The 15722-nt window shown below is 40.1% G+C and overlaps 1 protein-coding gene across 1 annotated transcript in view; it reads left to right on the top strand.

Moving 5' to 3' along the window:
* The first annotated feature begins 1439 nt into the window (after positions 1-1439).
* LOC121519050 (neuronal tyrosine-phosphorylated phosphoinositide-3-kinase adapter 1) overlaps positions 1440-15722 on the top strand; it is a 61790-nt gene continuing 47507 nt past the window's right edge. The window contains exon 1 of the mRNA XM_041801828.1: positions 1440-1793. The gene's annotated coding sequence lies outside the window, so the exon portion shown is untranslated. The remainder of the gene's footprint in view (positions 1794-15722) is intronic.

The following is a 15722-nucleotide window of genomic DNA, read 5'->3' as shown; positions in this document are numbered from 1 at the left end:
AGGATGGAAAAAATGATTTATTTAATGTAAGTAAGACAAACAAACAAGAACTTATATATGAAGTAGCATTTAAGACAGATCAGTTAACTGTAAGATACTGTAAAGGTAACTGAAATAGAAAGTTTTTTAAGCAAATCATTTAAGAGTAAAATACTGTTAAAGCAATTTAAAAACAGCTCATACTGTTTTTTTTTTCATTAACAGTAAAATACTGTAAGTTTTAGGGATGGTAAAATCCTGTTAATGTTACAGTAACACCATGGCAACCCTGCTGCCAACTGATTACTGTTATTTTATGGTGAAAATGTTAACACTATAGTGAAACCTCAGGACCCATCACCAACTCTTTAATGAGAAATCACCTGCCAAATATCTGTTACTTTCAATCAGTTGTATTTATTTCATAAAAATGGTGCAGTTTGGACCTCAGGTGGTACAAAGCATGGGGCAGAACAAAGAGAAAAACCTAACAAACATGTTTAAAAAACACTTTGTCATTATTTTGTTATCTTATTTCAGGCACGCATTAAAAATTACCCCATGACTCATTCTTGGGTCCCGACACACCAGTTGAGAACCACGTTTCTCAGCTCTGTTCACCTTCACATCTCCTGTGGACTTTAGGGGGCGTGTCTGCTTCACATAGACCATGTGATGGCTATAATTAACATGGCCACCGCCCCCTAAATAAATACCACATTTATATAGGTAAAATACCCCTAAAAATGAAAATAAATACATATTAAACATAATAGGTAGGAGTAATTTTCAGACCCATTTGGTAATATGTTTAAATTAATTTCCTTTTTTTTTTTTAAATATGGCTGCTCATGTAAACACACTCCATTTAAAAGTCATTCTATTAAGGAAAAAAATAACAGTTTAGTTTACCTCAGGGTTATGTTAAATAGTATTTTATCCTCTATTTCATCACTGTGGTGCTTCTATGGCGTCCCTTATGTGACATTCAGGCTTTGTTTTTTCATATTCCAGATAAATAAGCGCCGTCTGGGGTTATCAAAAGGTAAATAAAATCTCCCGCCACTTTATCAGGAATCCACGCGGACATTAAACGAGTGTGCTGCTAAATATGAGCCGCGGAGGGACATTTCATTGACTCTGCTGATAGAGATAACAGCCTCTCGTCACAGCTGGACTCAAAACCTGTCTAAAGCTTCTTTATTCTAATTTCTGCTAAAAACAACCATCTTTCAGGGAGTGCTGCGCGTGAATATTAATATGGATGCAAACACACAGTGAGGATGCCCAGCGCGTGAACCAGCCCCGCGCGCTCATATCTGCGCATTTTTGTTTTGACGTGTTTTTTTCCTCCTCTCACGCTGAGCATGTTACTGTGGCGGAGGTCGCGTGCAGGAGGCTTAATGGAAACCTACTGAAAAAAAAGGGGATGGCGTTTAACGGAGGTTTATCATTTAGTAACGTCGCATTGAGTTGCATCATGGTTTTTAATCAGAGCTCACACCGGCCAGGCTACACAGAGCTGCCTCGGTTAGTAGGTACAGTGCGCTGTTTATCATAAAAATGGAAGACCTTTCACGTCAAGAAAAGGCGTCATTCCGGTGATATGCGTCTGAATAACTGATTTTTCATCTCCACGTCAATTGACACATCTGGGAAAGCGGTTTTTCTCCTTCCATTCCTTCTACCAAGACAGCTGTGTCATCAACAACCGGCGTGGTGTTGTTGTTGTCTGATTTTTTACGAGCCCGGGCTTCTGGATACCATCGGCATAGTCTGCCTCTGCGCCAGCCATAGGCTACCCGGTTACTAAGGTAGGAATACACCTTCATTAATATTGTGTTTTGCTCCATAAATCACCGCATCAGCTGCTTACATCACATCGCCTTTATAAGCAGCTGTCATAGCTCAAATGCACTGTCTGCCTAATTAGCAGGAGAAAATATGATGCTGTACTGCGGAGGAATACCTCGGGCCTGGTGGCATTTTAACGCGTAAATTTCAGCAAATACAAGGTTGACAGTGAGCCGCTGTGTGTCCACAAGCGAAATTATTCAACCTTGAAGCTTCACAGCTCATGACGGTGGATGTAAGGCCTGTTTTTGAGCCCAAAACAGCACCGAAATGCAAAGATATGCGACGACTGTCGCGCAGCGTAACCCCCAGCCCGTGTTTAAGTTGAAGTCGTGATAAAAGCTGATTAATATTTCACCTAAAAACAAGCCTCCATCAGCTGACTGCCGCTGCTGCTTCTGCTGGGGCATGCACGATGGTATTAAACAAATATCTCCAGCAGCACGGCAGCAGTGTCAGCAGCAGGAGGAGGAGGCCGTGCTGGAAAACATCTGCATGTTTACGGATAAAAAAAGAGCATAGCATTGCTTATAAAGCTTGAGTGTGCTAGTGTGAATGGGCGGTGAAAACACTAGCATTGTGTATGCGCGCGCGCGCTTGTGCGCAGCCAGGTGAGGATGTGTTGGCGCGTCTTTGAGGTGCGGGAGAGGCAGGCGTCTGGATGAGGGGAGCCGGTTCATGAGATGTGTGCTTTTAAAGGAAAGAAACACCCAAAACACAGCAGATAGAGCGCTGCAAGATCCCACAGGAAAACCTCCACCCAAAGGGGTCGAGAGGTTGTGAATTAAACGTGATTATAAGATTAATGATCACTATTTCTTCCCCCCCTCCTTTATCCGGGCGTGACAGCCACTAAAAACGTGCATCACACACCCTGAGAGATTTCATTTTCACCACACAGCCACAAGCTGAAAGGAATATCGATAAACAGCAGTGATCAGGCTGCTTAAATGAAAAGGTTTGCTGCATGTGGTTGTCTCTACCTGACTGGCTTTTATGTATCATCCAATATATCTTGGAAGAATCAGAAAAGGCTGCCTTACTTGGCTGGAAATGTAATTCTCTTCTGTTTTATTTTGAAAGTGAGGAGTCATGTCAGTTAATAGGCAAGCTGATACTCAACAAAAAAACACTCCAAAGTCCTTACATGACTGCTAAAATATAAGCTGCATCTGTAGCTAAGTGGATATTAAACATACTGAGTCTAAATTTAAGCACTTTGTTCCAAAGATGGTGCACTACATGCGACTGAATTCAGCCCAAATAAAAGATGGACCTTATTACCATTCTGTCTGGCATGACCTTGGAGCTGCATATGACAAAAGTCCTCCTTTACACATGCTTTAATGGGCGAGCAAATGCAGATAAACAGGATGTATTGTCTGTGTCTCGTACTGTTTGGTTTATGTTGGTGCAGGTACAGAGGAGCGAGCAGGGATGGGTGAGAGCAGCTGCGAATTTTGGGGTCATCGAGTCCATAGCTGTGAGCTACACACACTGTGCAGTGTGTCTCGAATGCAGAAGAAAAGTGGCGCTCACTATAGCTGTCGCCGGCTGTCCCTGCTCACCTGGTGATCCCAAATTTAGCCCAGAAATGTGATTAAATCGAGGAAACAGCAGGTCTGTGTGCAGCCGGTGTGGGCAGTGCAGTGTTGGAATGAATGGAATATGGGAGGCGTTGTAGTGTTATGTGAGGGTGTTGTATAGGGTTGTCACGATAGCGGGATTTTAAACTTTCTTGTGACTCCAATACAAATCAAACAATATTGATACCAAAGATGCAAAAAATAGAAGTTCTAGGCATTCAGTATTGGAGCATCTCTTGTTTTTGATGATCAAAAAAGCATGCAAACTCCTCCACTTTGTCTAATTTGCACTAAAACAGTTGCAACCCTTTGTCAATGAAATGTTGTAAATGTGCCAGACTTTTCCTGCAATATTTGAAGGATTCATACCTTTCCTATGTATCTATCATATGAAATAGATGTAGTTTTTAGGGATACACAATTTATTATTTTGCCAATATCCGATATCTACAACATTTTAGCTGATATTGATACCGATCTGCAAATGTAGTTCACACCTAAAACTAAAGTCCCTTAAACAAACTTTAAAGTTTAAGTATGAATGAAAATTACTGATGTAGGTATGTTGTTCCAGGCTTAAACTCCACCAACTTATTTGTACATTTGCCAAGAGTTAGCACTGATATAGGCTGATACTTACAGCTGATTCGTCAATTGTAAATATTGGCAGAAATTCTTGTTTGCTGATACCAATAATCAACTTTCTAAGCTTGCTGATCCCAATATCATGCTGATAATATCATGTATCTTTACTAGTTTTTAAGTTTTTGTACTTTTCAATCCTATCAATCATTAAGATAATAAAGATTATAGCATTTACATACATCTAGTATTGGAAAAATATCTCAAATTTTGACAATTTGTGTTAAATAAACAACCTCAGACTTCTGTTGAAGAGGTATTAAAATGAACAGAGCTGTGATGGATTAATGGAAAGACTTAGAAGTGACAAGTGTTTGCAGTAAAAGAGTAGGTTCTGACTGAGCTTTTCTCCAGGAAGACGATGATTCAGTCGCTCTGATTCCAAAAAGCATGAGACATTCAGTTTGACTACACAGTCATACCGGACCATGCGAGGGCGAGGGAAGGCCCACACAGGGCCAGAGAGTGCAGGGACTGATGGATGTGTGACAGACGTGGCAGACGCTGACATTTTAAGCCCATCTCTCTAGTTGAGTGGATCCCCCTGTCTGGATGAGCAGTAATGGATTTTTTTTCATGCTGTGGACCTCCTGGAGCACCCAAACAGGTTGTTTCCTCTGACTTTGAGCAGCAGCAGGTCAATAGGTTTAGAAAAGTAATAAAAATGGATACTACTGACCGGCCGTGCAGTTTTTTAAAATCAATACCACTGAAGTTATGTGTAGCTGGTTTGAGCGTGTGCTGGTATTTGGTTTTGGAGACAGCAGGTGCATCTCTTTAAAGAGGAGGGATGGAGGAGGACTGCTGCATGAGAGGGATCTGAATGGCTGCCATTAGGTGAAAAATAAAGGATTTAGAAGCTCTGCTTCTGGTTTTGAGGATATAAAGTTTTCATCTGGCCTGTGATCATCTTAGTGGAGGAAATTCAGGTGATTTAGACTCAGAAGTAATTCTCTCAGTGGAAAGATGACTATTTTAGCTCAGAGGTGGAAAAAGTTTCCTCCTATTACTCTGCTTCAGTTAACACTAAAGATTCCTCCTGAATATTGTATACAACACTCTAGTGGAAGTATGAAAGAGTACGGATGCACCGATTCATTGGTTTAACATCAATATTGGCTTTGTTGATAGAAACCAGCCCATCAGCAAATAATGCAGGTGTCAGTAGCTGATGTGGGGGGTTGTCTCATAGACTGTAGAAAGAATTGGACAAAGCCTGTGTGACATCAGCCGTCTGCTTACAATAGGTGGACTCAAACTGCCACCCTTTTGGAAGTAGCATCTGCCTGTCAAGATATCTGCCAATCAAATGAGACGTGCCAATCAGAGCGCAGGGAGGTTTCTCCTCAATATAATCTAAACCATTGTGGTACAAAAAAAATTCACCCCCTTTACAGTGAGAGGACATGAAGACATTAGCTAATGAGACTTGTTTGTTTTTTTAACCAGGCTGTAAAGCAGTTAATTGTGAATAAAACGCATTTTAACATGTTGTATCTAGGACTTCTGGTGTTCCTGCAGCCAGCCTCAAGTGGACACTGGCCATATTGCAATTTTTTGCTTCATTTTTCAGGACTGGAGGTTGCTGTTTTGGTTGTCTTTGGTAGATAGGGGAGAGAGTGAAGGCAGATATGCACCAAACAGCAGCAAGACCTAGGGTTGATCCCAAAACCAGTGGGCCAAGTGTATCGGCGCCTGCTCTACCAACTGAGCTAAACCAGCGCCCGTGTCTTTTTAATTTAATGCTGGAAAATTAGCATATCTAATGTTGAAACAAAGATGTTTTTATTGTGCAGGAGTCACCTTTTGGACAGACTCTGATTTATTTTAATAGTCAAACATGCGGGTACATGTTGGCAGTGAGAGTCGTACTCCAAAATAAAATAAACGTCTTTTAGTAATGGGCTAAATTTTTATTCCTAACATTAATATCAGTATTGACCTGGTTTCTACAGACTGTACATCTCTACTAAAAAGTCCCAAAGCTAAATAAAAGCCGATCAATTATGTTGTTATTTAACAAGAGCAATAAGCAACTATACAAGAACAAATAAGTCTTCATTCATCGTCCAGGTACTATAAATTCTGCATGATTCAATATTCTGGCTTCTCATATCTGACGATAGCCTTCTTGTCTTGTGAGAGACAAAATGAGACATTGAACCTTTCACCTTTTGCTATACGAACAAGTGACCTGCATTTTTATCTATTTATAGCCAAGTCACATGAATTAATAATGCACCTTAAAACAACTCAGCAGCACAGCCAAGGCGTGCATTAAAACAAAAATAAAATACCCAACAAAGGACTAAAAGCATCCAAATACACAGTGATACACAATAATAAAAATGAAAATATTAGAAGAATAGCACAGATAAGAGCAGAGATAAAACATTTAACAGAATAACAGGAAGATACAAAACTGATAGGAAGACACAAGCTAAACTTGAATTAAAAGCCATCAAAAGGAATTCATTTATTTCTTTTAAAAGAGAGAAACTGATAAACATTAGTACATTTAGGACTAATGAAAGTGATCAAAAACATTTTAGCCCTAAAGCCACTCTTTTAAATAAAGGATGGACTACAAATTTAAGTTTTTTTTCCAAATGGCTGCTAGTATCAGAGATTTCCATTCATACAATATGATATTATATAATATTAGTAATGCACTGATTATAAAAATCAGCACCAATAACAATTTTTAAAATGATATTTTAGCTGATTGCTGGTACATCTTTTGGTCTAGGACTCCAACAAAAATGCCAACATTGTCTTCTTGCTTGACCCTGAAAACAAATCAGAGTCCAACAGGTCACTTCTTCTGCCTGATAAAAATACTCTGAATCAGCAGTTAGATGTGCTAGATGTTAGCATTAAATTGATATGACATGACAGATAAAACCTGCTGCTGATATCTTTTCATGGTCTAGTGGTTGCTTCCCAGGTCTGATTCCTGCTTAGGGAATGTGGATTTGATCCTTTCATGTTCTGGGGAACAACCCTGACTGTTAGCTAGATTATCTAGTGGTTTATGTCACTGACTTTGCTTTAGGTGATCAGGAGTTTAAATCCTGTACAGCACAATCTGTGTCCAGTGTGGGCCCTTGAGTAAAGTACAATATGATGTTAAACAGAACAATAGGATATAATAAAATGTTTTTTTGTTTGGATTTTCTAGAAATGCATGATATTTGATTTCTGCTGATATCCTATAAACTGATATTTAAATGTTAATTAAAACCTCAGTCCTTTAAAAGTTTGAGGATGAACAAATTACCACCACATTTCAGTCCTTAGAAACACTCTTAAAAGTGTGAAAAATGATGATGAATAAAGAACAAGACGTCAGCTGACTTAGGTCTGATGGTCTAGCCTAAAACTCCACTAACTTATTTGTTCGTATTTCAGATATTTGCAGCTGATATAGTCGGACTTTTATAGCCGAAATTAGAACGATTTTGGAAGATAATGGGTTTTTTTTTTGTTTTTTCTTTTTTAGATACAATTTTGGGCATTTTTGTGCCTTCATTAGATAGAAGAGGGCAGTGGACAGAATCAGTAACAGGGTCAAGAGCAGGGGAGAGACATGCGGCAAAGGGCTCCAGGCCAGATTCGAACCCGGGCTGCCCACCTACATGGGGAGCAACCTTAACCACTAGGCCACCTGCATATTGCGATTTAATCTTATTTTCAATTATTGCCCAGCTCTAGACAAAATTGTGGTTGTAAATATGAACAGAAATGTTCATATCTGCCGATACTGATAATTCACTTTTTAAGTGAAGCTCTGCCGATATCAGGCTGATTCGCTGCCAGTTATACTGCAGTTTCCATTTGTTTCTATTCAGAGATGATTAAAAAAGGGCAAGAGGAGAATCTGTTGCTGTGAGAAAGGTTACAGTATTGCAGTGTAAGAGTTGACTGGCATTGTTGGATTGCATGTAAAAGAAAGCATGATGTTGATTTTTGTGTTCATATTTTTGTTAAGAATGCACAGACAGTGATACCAGTTAAAAATAGGGCTGGGAAATTAATCAAAAATTAGGCTAGATTAAAATCACAATACGGCCTGCTACAATTTCCAAATCGCAAAAGGTGCAGTATTTATTTGACCTGAAATGTGTGTCCAAGTGTTGTACCAGTGTTAAACTTTATTTTGTAACAGAGATGTTATGCATGACATATCATGCAACCATTGCCGGTGCCTTTTTTTTTCAAATAGTCAAAAAAAAAAAAAAAAATCCTTTTTTCTTATTAAATATAAGAATGAAAAAAACCCTTCAATGTAATAATTCATATCCAATTTGCAATACAAGTCAAAATCATCTGAATTAGACACTTTTAAAGAATTGTTCAACCCTTGTTTAGGAGTAAAAGAAAGTTAAGGAATAATCGCATATCAAATTGCAATTGAAATATTGGGGAAAAAATTCGCAATTAGATTATTTTCCAAAATCGTTCAGCACTAGTTAGAAATGGCTTCTCTAGTGTTTGGCTCTGATGACGATGAAGTGCGAATTAAAACGTTGGCTCTCTGCACCTTTTAAAACAGCAAGAAGTGAAAAGTCCTGTCCTGAGAGCACTGACCTCCACTTGTGGAGGGGCTGAAGTGACAAAGACTCCTGGTGAACTGATAGCAGCTTTAAGGTACTAGTGCCGATAGCAAGCAGAAGTACTTGTACTCAAAAAGCATTTCAAATCCTACACTTACAGTGTCATTTGTTGTTACAGTTGCATTTAGAAGATACTTTTTTGTCCAAAACAGCGTCCATCTGACTGAAAGTACAACTCAAGCAAAGATCTAACAGGAGGAAACAACACCAGAGACCGCAGAGACTGATATCCTGGCTTTAGTCACCTATGAGGACTTTGAACTACACTTCCCATAATGCACTTCACCATAATCTCGTGGGTAGACATTCCGTGCCCACAATTGTGTGGCACAAACTGCATGCTGTGAATTTGTTACATCTGAGATCACGCTTTTAACTCGGGTGACATCACTATGATGACATCATGCTTGTTTTTTTTGGTCAGATTAAACAGCTTATCTAAAAGCCTGAGATGACATCATCCTAAGTGGCCCTTAATCTTTAACAATCTGTCACTAATGTAGGTCAGATTTATTCCAACTTTCTATCTCACTCAGTTTTCATAGATTCCTCATGCAGACTGGTGTTGCTGAATCACATTTTCAACTCAACTTCAAATCAATATCTTGTCCCCAGTTACCCTCTGTATTTTCAACAATAAACCCAGTGTTTTCTCCGGATCAAATCTACTTTTTCATGAACTTGAGTTAGTCACAGAGTTGAGTTATAAATAGTCTGAAGGTGTAAAGGTCCTCTCTGGTGGCTCCTTCATTAAAGGGCATGCCATTTACCCGACATGTCCTGGGTACAGATTCTACTCAGACATTGTTAGATGTCAGCCTACTTTGTCTCCTGTCTCTCCGCGCTCTTCACTCACCGACTATCTGGTAAACAAAACTCAGTGCCATTAGAGTTTTTCTGTTGTGTCTCACTCTGAATATACTAAACACAATGCTCACCTTCTTTCTTTTTGACATTTTATTTTGAAGCTTTTATGCTTTTTGTTGTAGAGGAGGACAGGGGGTAGAGTTGGACACAGTCAAGAGAGAATCTCTTTTTCAAAACAGGCAGCAGTACAGTCAAATTGTAAAGTTACAATGAGCAGCCATACTGATAAAATGTCAAACATATCCATACAATGAAAGACAAGAAAGTACAAGAGAGATGGCAAGTATTTTTTTTTAGGTCAATAACAATCCAACTACATTATTCAAACATCTGCAGCCAGATGTTTCTGCCTCCAGGTCATTTAACCTCCTCTTAAAAGCGTCTAATAAAACCAGCTCCCTCAGTTTTAGGTCTTTCTGTAAATCATTCCAGACAGAGGCAGCAGATTTATATGGCCTTTTCCCCTGTTCAGTTCTGATACTTTTAACCAATACCAATATTGGTATTGATGCATTTATTTGTTTTTTAATTTTTTTTAAAATATTTTTTTATAAATTGTTGCTTAAATGTTCCTCAGATCAAAGACATGCCCAATATTTCCTGGGGGAGGACCCCCAGATGACTTAGCTGGTTACTTTTTTCACAAGACAACTACTCCATATGTCTATGGAAAGCCCTGTTTTGGAGAATTTAATATAATTCATCAATCAGGTATTATTATTGGATCCTTATGTGATTGTCTTGCAATATTAAGGCAGAATCAGTGTATTGATGTTATCATTATTAGGGGACACATATTGGGTACCCAGTCCTATCCTATCCTATCCTATCCTATCCTGTCCTATCCTATCCTATTCTTTTGTACAGTTCCCAATTATATCATACTGTTTCCTATCCTATTGTATCTTATTTTATGATATCTTATCAAATTGTGTAAAACCCTATCCTTTTTCCATCCCAACCTGTCCTTTGCAACCGTATCGTATCCTGTTGTATCACATCCTATTGTATTGTATTGTATCTTATCCTATCCAATCCTATACTACTAACCTACCCTATCCAGTCCTATCCTTGCCTGTCCTGTCCTGTCCTATCCTATCCTACTATCCTATTCTATCCTATCCTACTATCATAATATGTCCTATCCTATCCTATCCTATCCTATTCTGTCCTATCCTATCCTATCCTATTCTGTCCTATCCTATCCTATCCTATCCTGTCCTGTCCTGTCCTGTCCTGTCCTGTCCTGTCCTGTCCTGTCCTATCCTACTATCCTATTCTGTCCTATCCTTTCCTATCCTGTCCTGTCCTGTCCTATCCTGTCCTGTCCTGTCCTGTTCTGTCCTGTCCTGTCCTGTCCTGTCCTGTCCTGTCCTATCCTATCCTACTATCCTATCCAGTCCTATCCTTTCCTAGCCTGTCCTGTCCTATCCTGTTCTGTTCTGTCCTGTCCTGTCCTGTCCTGTCCTATCCTGTTCTGTCCTGTTCTATCCTATCTTGTCCTGTCCTGTCCCATCCTGTCCTGTCCTCTGATTTCCTGTCCTGTTCTGTCCTGTCCTATCCTGTCCTGTCCTGTCCTGTGATGTCCTGTCCTGTCCTGTCCTGTCCTGTTCTACCCTATCCTATTCCGTCCTGTCCTGTCCTATCCTGTCCTGTCCTGTCCTGTCCTGTTCTGTCCTATTCTATTCTATCCTATCCTGTCCTGTCCTATCCTGTCCTGTCCTGTCCTGTCCAGTCCTATCCTGTCCAGTCCTGTCCTGTCCTATCCTATCCTATTCTGTCCTGTCCCGTCCTATCCTAGCCTGTCCTGTCCTGTCCTGTCCTGTCCTGTCCTGTCCTGTTCTGTCCTGTCCTGTCCTGTCCTGTTCTATCCTATCCTATTCTGTCCTATCCTGTCCTGTCCTCTCCTGTCCTGTCCTGTCCTGTCCTATCCTATCCTATCCTGTCCTATCCTGTCCTGTCCTGTCCTGTCCTGTCCTGTCCTGTCCTGTCCTATCCTATCCTATCCTGTCTTATCCTGTCCTGTCCTGTCCTGTCCTGTCCTGTCCTGTCCTGTCCTATCCTATGATACCTGGTTGCCCTCTGATTCCTAACCCTATGCACAAATGACCACAGCTTGTTTGTGTTTTACTCTGGGAGCTTCCTCTTCATCTCTACTCTTTGTATTGGCTCACTGGGTGCTCCCCACTTTAAAAAGGTCATGGGAGCGTGTCCCTCGTCAGACCGGAGGATGTCTGGGACATAAACAGGCAAATTAAGCTTTCAAAACTCAAAGTAAGCGCTCGCTTTAAATGCTTTCTGTCTGGTTTGTAAGCATCTTACAGCATGCAGTCTTCATTGCAGTGTGTAGTCAAGAGTAATGATGTGTGGTAATGATTTCCTTGAGGCAACTCATCCTTGTTCATTTTCCCTCTGTTTTCTTCTCATTAAACCCTTTTGTAAGCCATTCACATGCTACCATGCAAAATAAATAAAGTTAGGAGCCAACAGTCACTCCTCTCTTGTTGGCACAGAGGTCTCCGTCTCAAGCCGTGTTCGTCTCCACCTATTTGACTGTAACCATGCAGACTCTTACACATGGGTAAACATGTTAGTTTTTAGGACGGGATGCTAATATGGTTACATGCCTGTGTGCCATTTATGTTTTATTTCCTCCTCAAGCAAAGTCATTTCACTTTCATTATGTGAGAACAATAATTGGCAAGATGTAGAATTATCAGAGGAGCACATTGTAGTGCTACTTTGAATAATACATGTTTATGCATGCATAAATGGAACAAAATGGTCCTGAATATTGTGCTATGATGTCCCTGTTGTCATTAAAGTGCCACATTTAAGACAAAGACCTTCAAAAGACCTTGCATAAACTTCACTTAATCATTACCAGGCAGTGACATGCTTTTTTCTGGCATTTCTGTGTTACAAACAATGAAATGTATACAATATTCCACAAATATTTTCATTTTAAAATGCTACCCTGTCATCTGATTACGTGATTTTGATCTCGCAATGCTGATTTATTGTCTGTGACATTCCCAAAGGTCACAGCAAGGCAGAAAAACTCAGGCTTCAGCCGTGGTGTGTGAAGTAAGTGAGTGCACACGGTGACACAAATGCAAATCTGCAGGCAGGAGAACTTAAGTATGTGTGGTAAATGTCAGAGCAATCTGCATCTGCTGCTGAAAGGAAGGCAAACTGATCGGTAAGGTGGGAACCAGAGAGGTTATAACACATTTTATTCTCTGATCTTTGGGCGTGGTTGTTGCTCATTGAGTCAGCTATCTTCTTATTTAAAGACTGGTGGTTCAGTTCCCAGAGGGCCACATGTTGAAGAGTCCCTGGGTGAGAAACTGAACCACAAATGGCTCCTGAGTGGCGAAGCGTTGTCACAACTCCAGAATTTTAAACTGAGATATAACACCTATAGAAATCATACAGTTTTTCTGAGTTTTTCCGATTATGAAACCAAAATCAGAAATATGGCCGATGTCACTCAAAATGCAGGTATTAGTACTGGTGATTACTTGTGTTTATGCACAGATCCAAAACCGTTTTGTTTCACTTTATATTTTGCTTTATATTTTGCAGTATAAACTGGAAATCAATTCTTCTTGGAATGGAGAAAAGGAGATAAAAAAAGGACCCATGAGTGCAATATAAAGTTTGGAAGCAGTTTAACATTCATTATTCTCTATATGTAGTTGTTAAAAACCCTTTGGGACTGGCGTTGTCACCCTTTTGGACTTGACAAGCAGTGACAAAGGCTATTAAAAGTTAAAGAACTCCAGCTCGAAGCTAGCTGTCCCATTGCTGCTATACGCCTTCAAATCCTTTACAGAAGCGTTTTTGCCAAGCCTGGCGCTCGGATGACTTTGAGGGGATTTAAAGGATTAAATCAACCCCAGTTTATCTGATATTCAACATCTTTTTATCAATTTTTAATCCACTTTTGATCATTTATTGTCACTAGCTTAAATGCTAACTAATGCTAATGGCCATATTGTTTTATCAGAATGTGGGGGCTGTCAACCAGTGGCGGGTTGTCCCATCATAACATCATGCAGTCTCAAACCGGGAATGCTTAAGCTTGCAAAACCTTAAGGAAACAGCCTGAGCAGAGCAAAATGAAAGGAAAGCCTCAGCCTCTGTTTGCATTCGACACCTGACAAAAAAAAACTGTTATATTGGTATCAGAATCAGCTAAAATGAGTTCAGCAATATCCTAGCATTTAGTTACGGCTTTGGCCCACTCAGAATTGTAATCAAAAGGTTGTTTAGATGTTAAAGGCAGCTGTGTGTTCTCTACAGTGTCCATTTTCCTAGTTGAAATGAAACATGATCACATGACGTTGGTTTAAATGCATATATAAGCTGGATGTGTTGTCAACAACATACCCGATCTCTGCAGGATGATGTCTGCAATAGTGATCCCCCTAGATGTATAATAATCCACCTGATTTAATGCAAAATATAGTTGTGTTTTTACATTCTGTAAACCAACTTCACACTCATATGGTACAAAATCACACTGGAATGATGCAAAGTTAGTTTGTAGAATGTGGCTAACGTTAGCAGTGCTAGCAATGCAGGTTTTGATCCTATTTGCAGGCTAATGTTCACATTCCTGTGCTGAATATCGTCACTCAGTGCTTTAGTTATATGTGACATGACAGCCTCTGGACAACTTTATCCCCATTTTCTTGATCATGCTATTGCTGCTATTAGTTAGTGAGCTTAAAAGAGCTTTGTGGCAGTAGTCAATAAGAACAATTCCAGTGGCTTTAGAGGCTTTAGTGGATTTAGTTTGACCGGGATTGGGAACTTGAAGTGATAAAATAATCTCAATATTTAGTTTAAACGACTCATAATTCTGGTGGCTAATCAGTGCATCTCTAGTCTGCACACTGCGTTCTTCTCATCCACTTGTCTTTGTCCATTGTTGTATCCCACGTATCCCACAGGAAGACTAAAGTGCTCCCAAACTGAAAGCCTTTTGCTTCTTCTTTGTCGTGATTGCTGTAATAGTCTAAGTGTGCTGGATGCAATCCGTGTAGGAAGTCAGATTTGAGGCATGTTTGTTCAACATGTAGTGGTGTGCAGCATACTAAAATGGTTCAGCACTATCATCTTTACCTCTACACCGGTCTCAAACTGACATTTTATATGCACAAACAGTGATGTGGTTGAAGTTGGTAGAAGAAAGGTGAAGCTATTGAAATGTTGCACTCTCATTTCTATAAGGGAGCCACTCTGGCCAAAGCCAGCAGCCCACAACCCTCTCATTATGTCAAGTTTAAGTCTGTGATATCTCTATATCTGCTGTTTAGTCCATGTGTCTGATTCGACCTCGGGAGCACCCTGTAAGAAAACCAGACACCCTGCCGAGCGTAATCTGCTCCCACCTGCCATTTGCCCCATTTAGTCCTTTTTCATTTGGTAGCTGTCAGTGCAGCGTACAGCACGACTGACAGGAATAGGAATTACTTGAGTGAGACCCTGAGCTGAAAACCTGCCAATCACACTGGGAGGCCAATAAACCTGTACTCAGAGTGCAGCACAAACCCTTCAAATGCTCTTAAACATGTCTGGCTTACTGATTTTCAACAACTCTGCAAAGTGTCTGATGTGGATTTATAGACGTATAAAAAACCATTAGAGGTGGCAGTGTGTATTCTTAACCAGCCATTATCTCTGCCATTTTTATTTTCTCAAAATGTCGTAACAGAACCGCTTTTTTGTGATTCACTGTCATGCCGGTGAGCGCTGCGGGGTGCAAATAGCCTGGACACAAGAGACATGATTTGTTTGTAATGAGATGAATGAGTGGGAGAGCTGTGTGTGGGCATGTGTGTGTGTGCTTATCCTGCACAGCCTACGCTATGACTCGCTTACTGGGGGATTTTGAGGACAAGGAGTAGGATGATTCAAACATTGGAAGACCACTTGTGGCCTACCGGGCTTTTTCTCATCACACCAACGCTGCTGCTGCTGCTGCTGCTGCTGCTGCATCTTTCAGTCGATGAAAGGCAGCTCAGCAGGTGCAGCTGCAGCTTTGTTAATATAAGATCACATGGATTATTGGAACAATTATAATGTTTTCTTAAAAAAATAAACACTTCAATTTGAATTTTCCTGTGCATATTGTCTATATTATTGGTGGCAATCAAAGCCTTTGTGT

This window comes from Cheilinus undulatus, linkage group 12 (genome assembly GCF_018320785.1).
Source record: "Cheilinus undulatus linkage group 12, ASM1832078v1, whole genome shotgun sequence".
Taxonomy (NCBI): Eukaryota; Metazoa; Chordata; class Actinopteri; order Labriformes; family Labridae; genus Cheilinus; species Cheilinus undulatus.
This window is presented reverse-complemented; position numbering and strand designations above follow the sequence as displayed.